This window comes from Oryctolagus cuniculus, chromosome 15 (assembly GCF_051225735.1).
Source record: "Oryctolagus cuniculus isolate XC-2025 breed Fujian yellow rabbit chromosome 15, ASM5122573v1, whole genome shotgun sequence".
Lineage (NCBI taxonomy): Eukaryota > Metazoa > Chordata > Mammalia > Lagomorpha > Leporidae > Oryctolagus > Oryctolagus cuniculus.
In genome coordinates this window covers 18744613-18757470 of record NC_142881.1, presented here as the reverse complement: position 1 = coordinate 18757470, position 12858 = coordinate 18744613, and the positions used below count along the sequence as shown (strand labels likewise).

The window sequence follows — 12858 nt, the reverse complement described above, 5'->3', positions numbered from 1 at the left end:
TGAATATGAACTTGGATATGACCATTAGAAGTGTTTGCATTAATGTTAGATTCATATAAATTAGTGAAATGGAATGAAATTTAATTAATTGGGATATTCAGATATCCAAATTTTCCTGGCATTCCATTTTTCATGTGCAAGAGGTCTAAGACAAGAAAGAAACAATTAGCTGTTGGTCAGAACAACTCTTGGGGAATATTAGGAGGTCAGGAGACTTCATGGTTTTGGGTTGCCTTGGGCAGAGCTCTCCAGAGTAAGAAAGATGACTGTGAGGCCAGCATACTCTGGTCAAAGTCTTTTTCTTTGAAGATTTATTTATTTGAGAGGTAGAGTTACAGACAGAGAGAGGGAGAGATGGAGAGAAAGGTCATCTGCTGGAGACCAGCTCCAGCCAGTCCAGGGGCCCCAAGGTGTGAGAGGTGTCGGCCATCGAAGAAATCAGAGACACTCACAGCAAGGCTGATGGCATGGCTCTGGCTCTCGAGCACCAGGCTTTATTTTTATATCATAAGCCACATAAAGATTCTTTTTTCTCACAATAATAAGTCTGTTGTACATTTTTTTTAAATTACAATTTCCTTGATTTTTTCCAAGGGCATATTCAGAGGATGGGTTACAATTACAGACAGGTGCAAGATAATGGCCTGCCCACACAAGCTAAGGCCTGGAGTGCTGTTGAGCTATGCAGAAATTGGCTACACAAGCTAGAACAGTACCTTCCTAATCTAATCTTTACTAGAAGCCCCAAGTTCAAAGCAGGCCCTTTTTAAAATGTATCCCCTCTTTGAAGTTCTTTCTGTAATTCTTTAATTTCTTTATTGAACTTATTTAAAGGTTCACTTAGATCTACTCCACAGTTTTGACATCTAACCATTGCTGTATTTGTAGCATATATTGAATTAAAGCTTTAATGACATCTATCTTTATTCTAGTGGGAACTATATACCAGGGAGCCTGTTGCCTTTTAATTCTTTTCCACAAACAGCTCAACCTTGCATAAAGCATTAACCCTTTCTGCTACACACTAACATTCTGCTTGATTAAAATTCTACAAAGCAATGGACATTTTGGGGATAATGAGACTAAGCGTTCTTCCCTAAAATAGGGAATACAGCAATTATTAGCAGGACCACCAGAAAGCTCCGGCTTTCTTAAGCAGAGTGTAGTTCCCAACAAACCTAAAACCACCAAGAGGACCACAGCTGTCCTCACGCCTTGCTGAGACAGACCTTCTGCTGTGACCTTGTCAGCCAGCTGGAGCTGCCTTGGCCTCACCAGTCTTCTACCCACTGGTTCACTCTCCAAATGGCTGCAATGGCAGGAGCTGAGCAATCCAAATCCAGGAGCTTCTTCTGGATCTCCTGTGTGAGCGCAGGGTCCCAAGCACCTGGGCCATCTTCCACTGCTTTCTCAGGACATAGCAGAAACTGGATCAGAAGTGGAGAAGCTGGATAAAAACCAGCACTCATATGGAATACTGGCACTGCAGGTGGAGGCTTGGCCTACTATGCCACAGCACTGGCCTCAGGTCAAAGTCTTTTTAAAAAAATTATTGGGGCCAGCACTGTAGTGTTGTAGTGGGTTATGCTACAGCACCAGCATCTCACATGGGCACCTGTTTGAGTCCCGGCTGCTCTACTTAGAAGGGGAGCTTCCATGCTCCACTGCTAATGTGCCTGGGAAAGCAGAAGATGGCTCAAGTGCCTCTACACCCACATTGGAGACTTGGAAGAATCTCCTGGATTCTGCCTTCAGCCTGGCCAAGCCCTGGCTGTTGGAGCCACCTGGAGGAGTGAATCAGCAGGTGGAAGTTTCTCTCTCTCTCTCTCTCTCTCTCTCTCTCTCTCTGTGTGTGTGTGTGTGTGTGTGTCTTCCTTTATCTTTGTGACTCTTTCAAATCTTTAAAAAGTTTATTAGCACAAAAAGGACCTATTTTAAGGTTTCATGTGTTTTATAAGCACAATTCTAGGGTAATTATACTTCCCTCCCTTCTTCTATCCCTTCCTCAATCCCCTTCCTTCCTTCCTTCCTTCCTTTTCTTTAATTTTTACAAAAACACAATTTCAGTCCACTGTATAGCCACAGGCTTAATGTGAGGTCTTCAAGGAGTAAACTGTGCGTCTAAGGCAGTAAACTGGGTTGATGTACATTAGCAAGGTCGCAACAAGGACAGAAATAAAGAGGTTTCCAGGTAACTCTCAAAGAATGAGAAAGTGTAGTCTTCCACACACCAAACAGCACTGGCTGGCCAAGATTTTACAACCCAGAGGTCTGTTTGTAGAGTGATTCATCCACAGCTCACAGGATTCTTCATGTTCTTTTTCCAGATAGCATACTGGTCTTTGAGGATGGAAGGCATTGAACTGTGGAGGTCTCATTTAAGAATTCAAGGTAAGCAGTTCGTAATGGCCTCAGTTCCAAGGGAAGCGCCATGGTTTCTAGCAGCAGTAGCAGCAGCAGCACAAGAGTGATTGTTTCACAAACACGCACCATTTCTGGAGCGTTTGTCCCATGCCAGACACCAGGCTGTGCGCTCTCCATCAACCCTGAAATAAGGTAAGCTGAGGGGGCTGTCTCCTTTTGACAAGAGATCCATGGGTGTCCTCCCATGTTTTTTTAAACAGGGAGCGCTGGATGTGTGATAGGTAACAGGGACCTCATATCTCCACGCCCAGTGTCCCTTTCAGATGCACAGGGACAGCACTCTTGTCCTTCTGAGCATTCCAGAATAAGAGAAGTCAGCAAAATTGCAGCCCTACCACCAGGGCACTTGGCTGTGGGGACTCCCCTGGTCCACCACGTCACAGCTACATGCCCTTTCCTGGCTTCCCTGGACATGGAGTTTCCATGATGGTCACAGACAGCACTGACCAAGCACTTCCTGGCCCAGGATGCTGTCTGATGCAGGGTGCTATATATATATATATATATATATACACCCCATCATATATATATTTTACTCTGGAAAGCAGGCTCCTTGACCAGTTCCACTGTTTAATTGAGAGAAGCCAAGGCTTGGAGAGGTATTCGATGTGAACAACTGAGTGGAGCCAGGATTTGTGACTCCAGGAACTCTGCTTTTATTTCCCCCACTACTCTCCCTCCCTTTCTGTTATGGCAAATGTTAAACATCTGAAAAAGTAGAATAGCATAACAAATTCCTTGATCTGGCTGAGACAGAGTCCTGGCCACACTGGTTTCATCCAAACCCTCAGACATGCCCGCCCACATTACCTGGAAGCCAGTCTCGAGCATACGGAGTCTCATCTAAATATTCCAGTACGAATCTGTAAGCTTTATGTCCCGTCTGCTTGCTCACCTCTGGCTTCAGCTCAGCTGTGGCAGAAGTTTCCGTGGAAGCTCCCACTCTTTCTGACAGTGACACTGTCACTCCCTAAGCGTGTGCCATGGCATTTCCACTTTCTGCCTCAGGACCGTCTCTGAAATGTGGGCAGTTACCAACTCACGGTTTCCCGACTCAGCCAATGGAGCATGGTGGCTGATTCCCATCCTTTGCAGACAATTCCGGGGAGTGCTCCATACCCTTCCCAGAGGGCTGCCTAGAATCCAACCCCTTGTGTGTAAACACTTTTAAAAGCATAGTTTCTCAGTAGAATCTAATATTGAAGTAGTTTATATGTTTCTTCTTCATTCACAATCTTAAAATACGTGAGTTGAAGAATCATGTTCTTTGTTCCATGGCTGGGCATTTACGTACCCATGGATCTTATTCTCTTTCCTCATATTTTCTGTCTATTGGATATAAAGATTAGATTGGACTTGAATATCTTTTTGGGGTGTGTGTGTGTGAGAGAGAGAGACCATTCTGTAGATGGTTGAGTGCTCCTCTGTTTGTAGAGTCTTTCATCATGGTAGCAGCTGCTGAGGCTCAGTGTCTGCATCAATAATCCATGAGAGATGGGAAATGGTGATGTTCAAACTCTCTCCCTTTTTCTTCATTAATTAGCTGGGACACTTTTATAAAGAGAAACTTTGCCGCATTGATTACTTGATTTCTCAGGATGTAATTCATATAGCAAAGGCACACAAGATACATGATGGATTCTGTCTACAGTAACTCCCCTATTTGCAGTTTCATGTCCACTGTTTCAATGACCCATGGGCCAGCATAGTACAAATATATTAAATGAGAAATTCCATAAATAAGCAGTTGACAAGGCTTGGGTAACCTTTAGTATATTGTTATAGTCACTCTATTTTATTACTAGTCACTGTGGTTAACCTTTTACTGTGCTTAAATCTTACATTAACCTTGTATCATGGCTATGTATAGGATGAATCATTGTATATATACAGTATTCACTACTATCTGTGGTTTCAGGTATCCATTAGGGATTGTGGAACATGTGCCTAGTGGATAAAGGGTGACTATTTATCAGTTTTCACATTTAGGAATTGATTCATGTGTATTCCTTTAAATGATCCTGTCTTTGGCTGATTGGCTTTTAGTTGGCCCCGGAGTCCTTCTTACGTGACCTTGCTGATCTTCTATAGTACAGGGAAGGTCTGTTTGACAAAATGTTCCAGTCTCATCCAGCACTTTTCCCTCCCCTGCACTAGCATTAGCTTCAAGGAGCCTTCAGTTCTTTTATTTAGAAAGAGTATCTTAACACTGAACTCCAGCTACTGGAGGCTGTCAGTAGTTCTAGACCTTCCTACATCTTTTTGTTGCACACCATTAGAAAATATATTGTGTTTTTATTTGTTTTAGAATAAGATAGATGATGAGTTCATATGCATACTTTTTAAACCCAGTGCTAAGTGTTTTGCGTCTCACACCTGCCTTTCTTCTACACTGACAATCTTGGTTCTCAAGGACACCTGGCAGGTTAGAATGAGAATACATGTAATTGCATATTTTCTGTGTCCCACAATACACACAAGAATCTCAAAATCAGGATTTGAACATCATCACCATCACCCACAATGTGAAAAAAAAAAAACCAAAGATTATTGTTTAAGATTTGGATTGTTTGATTTTGTCTTTATTTCTGTCCTTAAGAATGTACCTTATTAAAGGCACGTGGGTTTTTTTCTGGATAAGGGAAATATGGTAGAAGGAAGCTGTTTGCCTCCCCAGAAAATTGGCCCTGTCACATAGATTCCCCTGTCTGTTTGGAATTTAAGACCTCGTATTTATAGCAGTACAGGCTAGAGAAGTCCCAAACTTCAACACCAGCTATTTCACAAGCAAGCCTGTGGGATTACACTTTGGTAGTGCAGCTCTTTGGCCCCTCTCTTGAGTTCTGACTCAAGGAACTAAGAAAATTTCTATCAAAAAGGCAAGGAAATATTCTCTTTGTTTATGAGTATAGAGCAAATCTGCCCTTGAAAAAAAAAAAAACAAAGAATATCTGGTCTGAAAAGAAGCCCATGTCAAATATCTAGCTGGTGGCTACCATGGTTCCCAAGGCCAAGGTCCAACTTTTGGAATCAGGGAGTCTAGAAACAGTCTCATCCACCAAGCAGTTGGGCAGCTGCGGGCTAAGGTCTAAGCCACCATCATCTTCTGTCCCCTTGACATGCTTATGATGTTCAAGAGTCAGACTGCCATGCCGCAGTGGGTGATATCGTGGCCAAGAATGGGTGTAGCCATTGGTCATGGGGTCACCAGGGAGAAGATTCCCTTGTTATTCCAGGCATCTGAAACGCCTGACCTGCAAGTGACCCAAGTGGCGGCTCTGTGGCATGTGACCCTACACTTCTCACCTGCATCTTCATCCCTTCATGCCCAATGTCTGTCACTCTTGTGGCATAGCACCACCCACCTTGACAGGCCCTGGAAAGGCCTCTGGGGATTTGTGTTTCAGCTCATGTTTCAACTGCACCACAGGCAAACCAGGAAGTGTGGTGAGTGTCTTACAGGTACCACACTAGCCTGAGGCATGATGCCTCTGGAATACAGCCTCCCCCTTACTAGGTATAACTTGGAGTGTAAAAACAACTACTCATAGGAGGGCACAAGGCAGACAATGCACCTCATGTTTCAGCTTGGGCATCTATCATCTCTGCTGTGTTGAGGAGCAGTACTGAGCCTGTTTTGAGTTATGGCATCTGTTAGCTGGCGCGGTGACCTGGGAAGGAAATGCATGTACATATGAATGTGAATGCAAAGAGAGAGAAAACAAGGACTTATCCTGCTCCTGTAGCTTGACCAGCCCATCACGTTTGAGATGCTGGGTACCTACAGATGCTCCTCTGTGGTCACAGCTTCTCGCATTCGGGAACACTTTTTCTTTCCTGCCCTCCTTCTCATGTAACTATTGCATCCAGAATTTTCATTGGGATGAACTCTGGAAGACTACAGAGGTGACAGAAGTGTTTCTGTAACTCTGATGCAGCCAGAACCAGAGGAAAAGCATGGACTTGCTGTCTTTCTCCTTCTCTCCTGCTCATGTCTTAGCTCAAGAACTCTTAGAGTCCCCCGGCCGCCTATGGGATAGAGTCAATACACCACAGCTGGGTGCTTGAGACCTTCCCATCCTGACTGTACTGGAGTCCCCTGCCTCATTGTCCCAAGTCAGCCAGATGGCAGCCCTGACCTGCGACAGTGCTCCTTCAGAGTTTAGAATCAAGACCGCAGTTTCCCACCTCCCCCCCGCCCAATCAAGCTCTATTTATTTGCAACACTGGCGATCTGGTCCATGCTTCTAAAACTCCTTCAGAATTCAGTTTACTGACTTGTCTTGCTAATATTTCATGTGTGTGCTTGTGCGTGTGTATTTCTGTATATGTGTGTCTTGATTCCTAACTCGTAAGCTCTCAAAGGTCAGGGTCCAGGTATCATGAAGTCTCTAACATGATCTTTTCTGCCTAATAGGATGTTCAGTGGGAGTTTTCATGTTGTTTAGGATTTGACAGGACCTACAGTTATGGCAAAGTTCTGTACTCTGAGTTCTGTGATGAGCAAACACATATCTGGAATGCAAATGCCTCAAAGGGCTTTTAATAGCTTGGCTACTCCATCTGCTATCACAGCATCTCCATTTTATATGAATTTATGTAAATCTGACATAAGGATTAAAGGATTGGAGGAAAATTGTTGGAGAAGTGCATTGTCTGCCTTGTGCCCCCCTCTCTGAGTACGGACAGGGTTGTTTTTACACTCCAAGTTACACCCAGTGAGGGGGAGGCTCAAGCAAGTGTGGTACCTGTGAGACACTCACCATACTTCTTGGTTTGCCTGTGGTGCAGCTGATGGCTGGCCACTTGTGCCTATTGAAGTAGCAAATAAGGAAGGTTGATAGAGATGCGAGTGAGGAGGTTGGCATCATCCGTGGAGTAACTGGCATGGTCAAGTGCATGTGGGTTTTGCATAAGGCAGCTAGACACAGAAGGTTCCTGGGATTGAGTCATCTTCTGATACCTCCTACTGGCTAATAAACATGGTGACACCTGGCTAAAGAGATTGTGGGTATAAAACCACTGAGGGGTTTAGGAAGACGTCAAGCTGGGTGACTCTCCCCTAGGGCAAGAGCCTTGTAGGAGAGCCTATATTTGGAAGTCTTTCTTACAGAGGGCAATGACAGTTTAAGGACACAACAACAATCCCCATTAGTTGAAAAACTCTTTGCATCTTTTGCCTGCTTAGCACTTCCTGTTTAATCACACAAAAGGAGAAAGAGTCCTATAAAAAGGAAGAGAATTCTGTGTCTGGCTTATTTTACTCAACATGTTATCTTCCAGTTGCATCCATTTTGATGCAAATGGTACAGTTTCTCTTTCATAGCTGAACACAGAAATACAAATACCACATATTCTGCCTTTTATGTGGGAGCTAAAATTAAAAAAGAAATAGAATCAAAAAACAAGAACAAAAAACAAATGCCTGTGCTGCAACTATATTGTCAAACTTTGTTTTATCTCTTTGTCAAACCAATGGTTAAGGACATTATACTACTATAGTTTAAATGATATGTGATTATTTTCAAATTTCCTTTATATATGGGTGAAATGGTCGTATTTTCATTTGATTATTATAGCCCTTGCCTATATTATTGCTGAACAAGGTCATTTTACTTGTTGATCTCTTTATTTAGTGGGATGTTAAGTCCCTGACTGTAATGTTAATTAAAAATATGTTCTCTCAAAAAGTAAAAAGGAAGGCAGGAAAGAAGGAAAAGATGGGAGGAGGAAATATTATATTCTTAGAATTGTATTTATGAACTACACTGAATCTGTTCTTTTTGTATTAAAATTACATTAACATGAAAAAATAAAGTATCATTAAACATTTTTAAAAAGGAGGCAGAACATACACTCTTCCCTTACAGGTTCCTCTTGTCATGTGAATTTGGGAGGACAAGAGGAGGTAAAGTGAGCATTAAATTGGAAATGAGATTCAGGATTTAAAATGGAAAGCTATGGAACACACCCCAGATATAAACAGATCACAAAAGGAATTTGAAGAGCATCCTATAGTGTATCAGTTGACAATAGTTTGTTTTATACCTGAATTCTATTGAGTACAGATTATTCAATGAAGATGTCCTATTGAAAATGTGATACTGATAAGATGAACTCAGTTGGAATGGTTACCACACTAATCTCTCCTTCCCTCCCTCCCTTCCTCATGGATGCCGGGCAGGAGTAATACCAGATTGCATTGTCACATGCGACGGGTTGTTCTCATGACTGGCTGAGTGTCCCCTGAGGGACCTGTCAGTACCCGAGGCACCAAATGAAAAGATACCTTCAGGATCATGGCCCTTGCAAATCTTATTCCCAGACGTCCAGCGTATGTCCTGGAGCATCTTCAAGGCTGTAGCATTGGGTAGAAGGGGTGTTACATGGGCGTGTGTGCCTCTGAGAACCCACTCTTGGCTTAATCAGAGATTCCAAGTATTTATCTTTTTTAGGGGGACGAGGAGAAAATATTTTATGACTAAAATAATTAAAATCCATTGCTCTAACTTATCTCCTAATGTGTCTTAACAGCCATCATTCAAAAAGACCCTCAAAGAGAGAAACAATTCCTACGTACCAGACTCTTTGCAAGACTCAGGACCCAGAGAATAAGACCAAGTTGGCTGATTCCTTTTGCATTTTCTCCCCTCCTTGCTCAGATGACCCATAGTTGCATAGGAATTCCAGTGACAGGAGATGATAAAAATATTTGGTGCAGTTCAGTCATTCCATTTTGTACCCTTGACATTTTGATCTGCAAAATGTGTGTGGCTAGAAGGGGAGGGGAGGAGGAGAAGGAAGATCTCAAGTTGTCCATATGGCCCTGGCTTCCTGATTGAGCTATGCTCTGTAAGTGGTCTCAGTGAAAGCAATAAATTGGCATCACAAAACATTGTGTGATCTCTTGAGAGGGCAGATAATCAATACTTGGAATATTGGCTACCAATTTTGAGTTTTGGAAGCTCTGGGTTGCCTCATCATTCCAGAGTGGAGAAGGGAGAGTGTTCAACTTTTCGTGTACTCTCCAAACTTTGAAAGTGCCTGCAGTAAAACTGCTCTGGTTGGTAATGATGGGATTTCTTTTGCTGCTTGGGGTTTATGGCAGGTAAGGTTGCAGGGCATGTTAGAGTCTATCAATTTAATCTACTCTCCTGTGGAAAAACACTCCTGCTTGGGTGAAGGGGAAGCTTAAAGAGGAGATGCAAATGGAGGGAAGAGTAGGGTACTCCCACCCCCTGGTTTGCTAACCATCAATTTTCAGCTGCAAAAAAATGTGCTGAAAAGGAAATAGAACGTCCATTGGGAACCAGACACATGGATTCATTAGTGCTGTATTTTTTTTTTTTATTTGACAGAGTTAGACAGTGAGAGAGAGAGAGACAGAGAGAAAGGTCTTCCTTCCATTGGTTCACTCCTCAAATGGCCACTATGGCTGGCACACTGCACCAATCCGAGGCCAGGAACCAGGTGCTAACTCCTGGTCTCCCATGTGGGTGCATGGCCCAAGCACTTGGGCCATCCTCCACTGCCTTCCCAGGCTACAGGACAGAGCTGGATGGGAAAAGGAGCAACCAGGACAGAATCTGGCACCCCAACTTGGACTAGAACCTGGGATACCAGCGCCACAGGTGGAGGATTAGCCTAGTGAGCCACAGTGCCGACCTCATTAGTGCAGTATTTTAAAAAAAGAAAAAAATAGAGCCCATCGCAGTTTTCTTCTTTGGCACACAGTGGTCACCTAGCCAATGGTGGGCACCAGGGGATTCAGAGTTTGGGAAAATGCAGTGAATTTTCCATCATTATCTTGAATTCTCTCTCTCTTCAGCCATTGATTCCTTTACAGAAATTCAGAAAATGGCACCTATCAACTTTGCTGGATTTCTTTTTTCACCGTGCCACACTGAATCTCATGTTTTGTTCTTTTTGACTCCTCAAATTGTGATGCAGTCTTGTTTACCTCCAGGCCTTTGTTTCTACTGGTGTTTTGTTTTTGTTTTTGTTTTTTTTTTAGCCTGTTTTTTGTTCTTCTCTTTCCTGCTTCTCTCCTGGCTGATTCTTCCTCATTGTTTAGGTTTCTGCTGAGACTTCACCTCCTCTGGGAAAATTTCCTCCTTGGTCTGCATGGGTTGTTCTCCTTCTGAGCTTCCAGCATTATGTCATAACATGGCCAGATAATTACTTGTTGAGAAGTCCAACAATCTGCCTGCTTCTCAAGACTGCAGGCTCCTTGTGCACCACAGGCAGGGTTAAGTTTGAAGCTTTGAATCTCATGTAAAATCTTGCTTATGGATCACAAGAGGTGCTTAGTTCTTAGTGAATGGAAGATGAAGGTGTGCATGTTGGTTTTAAAAAAGTTTCCTTGGGATTAAACTTTCATGATTATGATTTTGTCATCTTCCTCAAGCACCTGAGCACTGTTTTTTTGTTCAATTCCTCAGCTAACTCAACAACCTAAGCGTCTGCCAGGTTGGGGTGTCTTAATGTTGACTAGTAAAGAGTGGCCCAATGAGACCCCTTTCCCTCCCCTGGAGTGACTGGATCATCAGTCCCCTTGCCCCCAGCAGCCACTCATAATGATAGTTCCAATACAGTCCTCTAGCCATGTCACACGTCAGCTTAGTGTCCTCCTGTAGGTGCCCCTCGCCACTGTCAGCCAATTCAAGTTAAATGCCTTGGCAAGGCTTCCAAGTCTCTGTGCTTGGAACCCAGGTGGTCGTTCAAGCCATGTTTTGTGTTAGAGGCTCTCTGTAGAAGTCAGTGATCTCCAGAGACACAGAAATCGGATTTCTTTAAATGAGGATTTGTTTCGTGCAGTTGTGGAAATTGAGAAGTCCTGTGATCTGCCATCCGCAAGCTTCAGACGAGGAGAACCAGTGATATAGTCTAGTTTTGGTGCAAAAGCCCAAGAGGCAGGGAGAATCAGTGGTGTAATCCTAGTCTGAGAGCTAGAGAGGGTAGGACGAGGTGTTGCAGTTGGAGTGTGTATTTCAGAAGCAAGAATAGTGAAGCTGTCCTTCCAATTGTCTTCTGTTGAGGCCCGCAGTGGACCTGATGATAGTCCATTGACTCAAATGTTGATTTCATCTGGAATCACCATCACAGACACATCCAGAAATAGTGTTTAATTTGGGCACCCTATCTGCCCTCTGGTCAGTCAAATTGACATACAAAATTAACCAAACACACTCTCCATACTCTCAGAGATACTTTGGGGATTCCAGCCCTGCACATTAAGTTGTTTTCGTTGCCATAAGGCTCTGTTCTTCTCTGCCCAAAGAGTGCCAGTGCTTCCTGCAAGATTGTGTACACAGGTCACTGTCTCTGAAGAGCCTTTGTAGATTTCATCAGAGAGCTCTGCAGTTGCTGTTCTGTGCCTCCATAACTTTGTTATGTTGACCCTGGTCTAACTGGGGACGTAGAAATTTTACATGGAGAGATCTGCACGGTGTAAGAAGTGATCCTACAGCACATGCTGGATTTTATCCATCTAAGGACTGCTCCTCCCCTACAAATGGCTTACGGTAGGGCCTTAATCCATGTTTGCTGAAAAACAGGGCCTAAGGCAAACAGAGCTTGCTGGACAATGTTACTCACCAGGAGAGGTGAAGGATATTGCAAGTCAATGAGAAGTCAAGTCTCCTTCAGATCAGTTGCTATGATGCAACTCCTCTAAGGACTTTGGGTGAGCACCTTGTCCAGAGTCACCCATTGTGCTGCCTTGTTTCTTTGTGTCACACTGCGCCATCTGAAATCATCGTCTACATTTGATTGTATTCCCAGATTTGCCTCATCTTTCTCCCCAGAATGTGGCTCGAGGAAGGCAAGGACTTTCTCTGTGTTATTTATCATTTTATCCCCAGGAGGAAAAGTAATGTATTCCATGTGCCAACTGGTAAATATTTCTTGGATAGTAAAACACAAAGTCAGCAGGGAACACATTGGGGTTGCTTGGAGAAGAGGCTTCTCTTCTCAAGGATAAATGTGGGATGTAGAGTTTTATACCAGATCTGAAAATGACTGTCAGTACCTGCCAGTGCTGTTTGGCCAAGCCAAATGCATCTCAGGGTCTGATGTAAGATGCTTGGCCTAGCAACAACTCAGATGGTAGTACAGTACACCTGCCACTTAAAGGAAGAGATGACACATTATAATAATTCCTCTGGATTTCTGTAACCCATGACTATCCCCATTTTTGTCATCTTTCCGCTTCTACAAAATTCCATGAATATATTAACCCTAAACTCCTTAAAATGTAAAGGAAAAGAAGGAAAGGAAAAGGGGAGATGGAGCGACAGATAAGCATTTATCACAAATGGAGCTCCTTCTTTTTATGACTTAGAGTTGGGATTACAGGATGCTCATGTTGGGTCTATTTGGCAATAAATGTGATAGCTCAATAAGATAGAGAAAAAGATCCTGTCCTTACCAAGT

The 12858-nt window shown here is 43.3% G+C and overlaps 1 long non-coding RNA gene across 6 annotated transcripts in view; it reads left to right on the top strand.

Moving 5' to 3' along the window:
• LOC149121920 (uncharacterized) overlaps window positions 1-12858 on the top strand; it is a 435681-nt gene that overhangs the window by 187926 nt on the left and 234897 nt on the right. For 5 of the 6 annotated variants that reach the window (XR_016221543.1, XR_016221541.1, XR_016221540.1 and 2 more), the window contains exon 3: window positions 2328-2391. This is a non-coding gene — a long non-coding RNA (uncharacterized LOC149121920). Of the gene's footprint in view, window positions 1-2327; window positions 2392-8958; window positions 9298-12858 lie in introns of those variants that run through there. The other variant, XR_016221542.1, reaches the window with a different exon arrangement.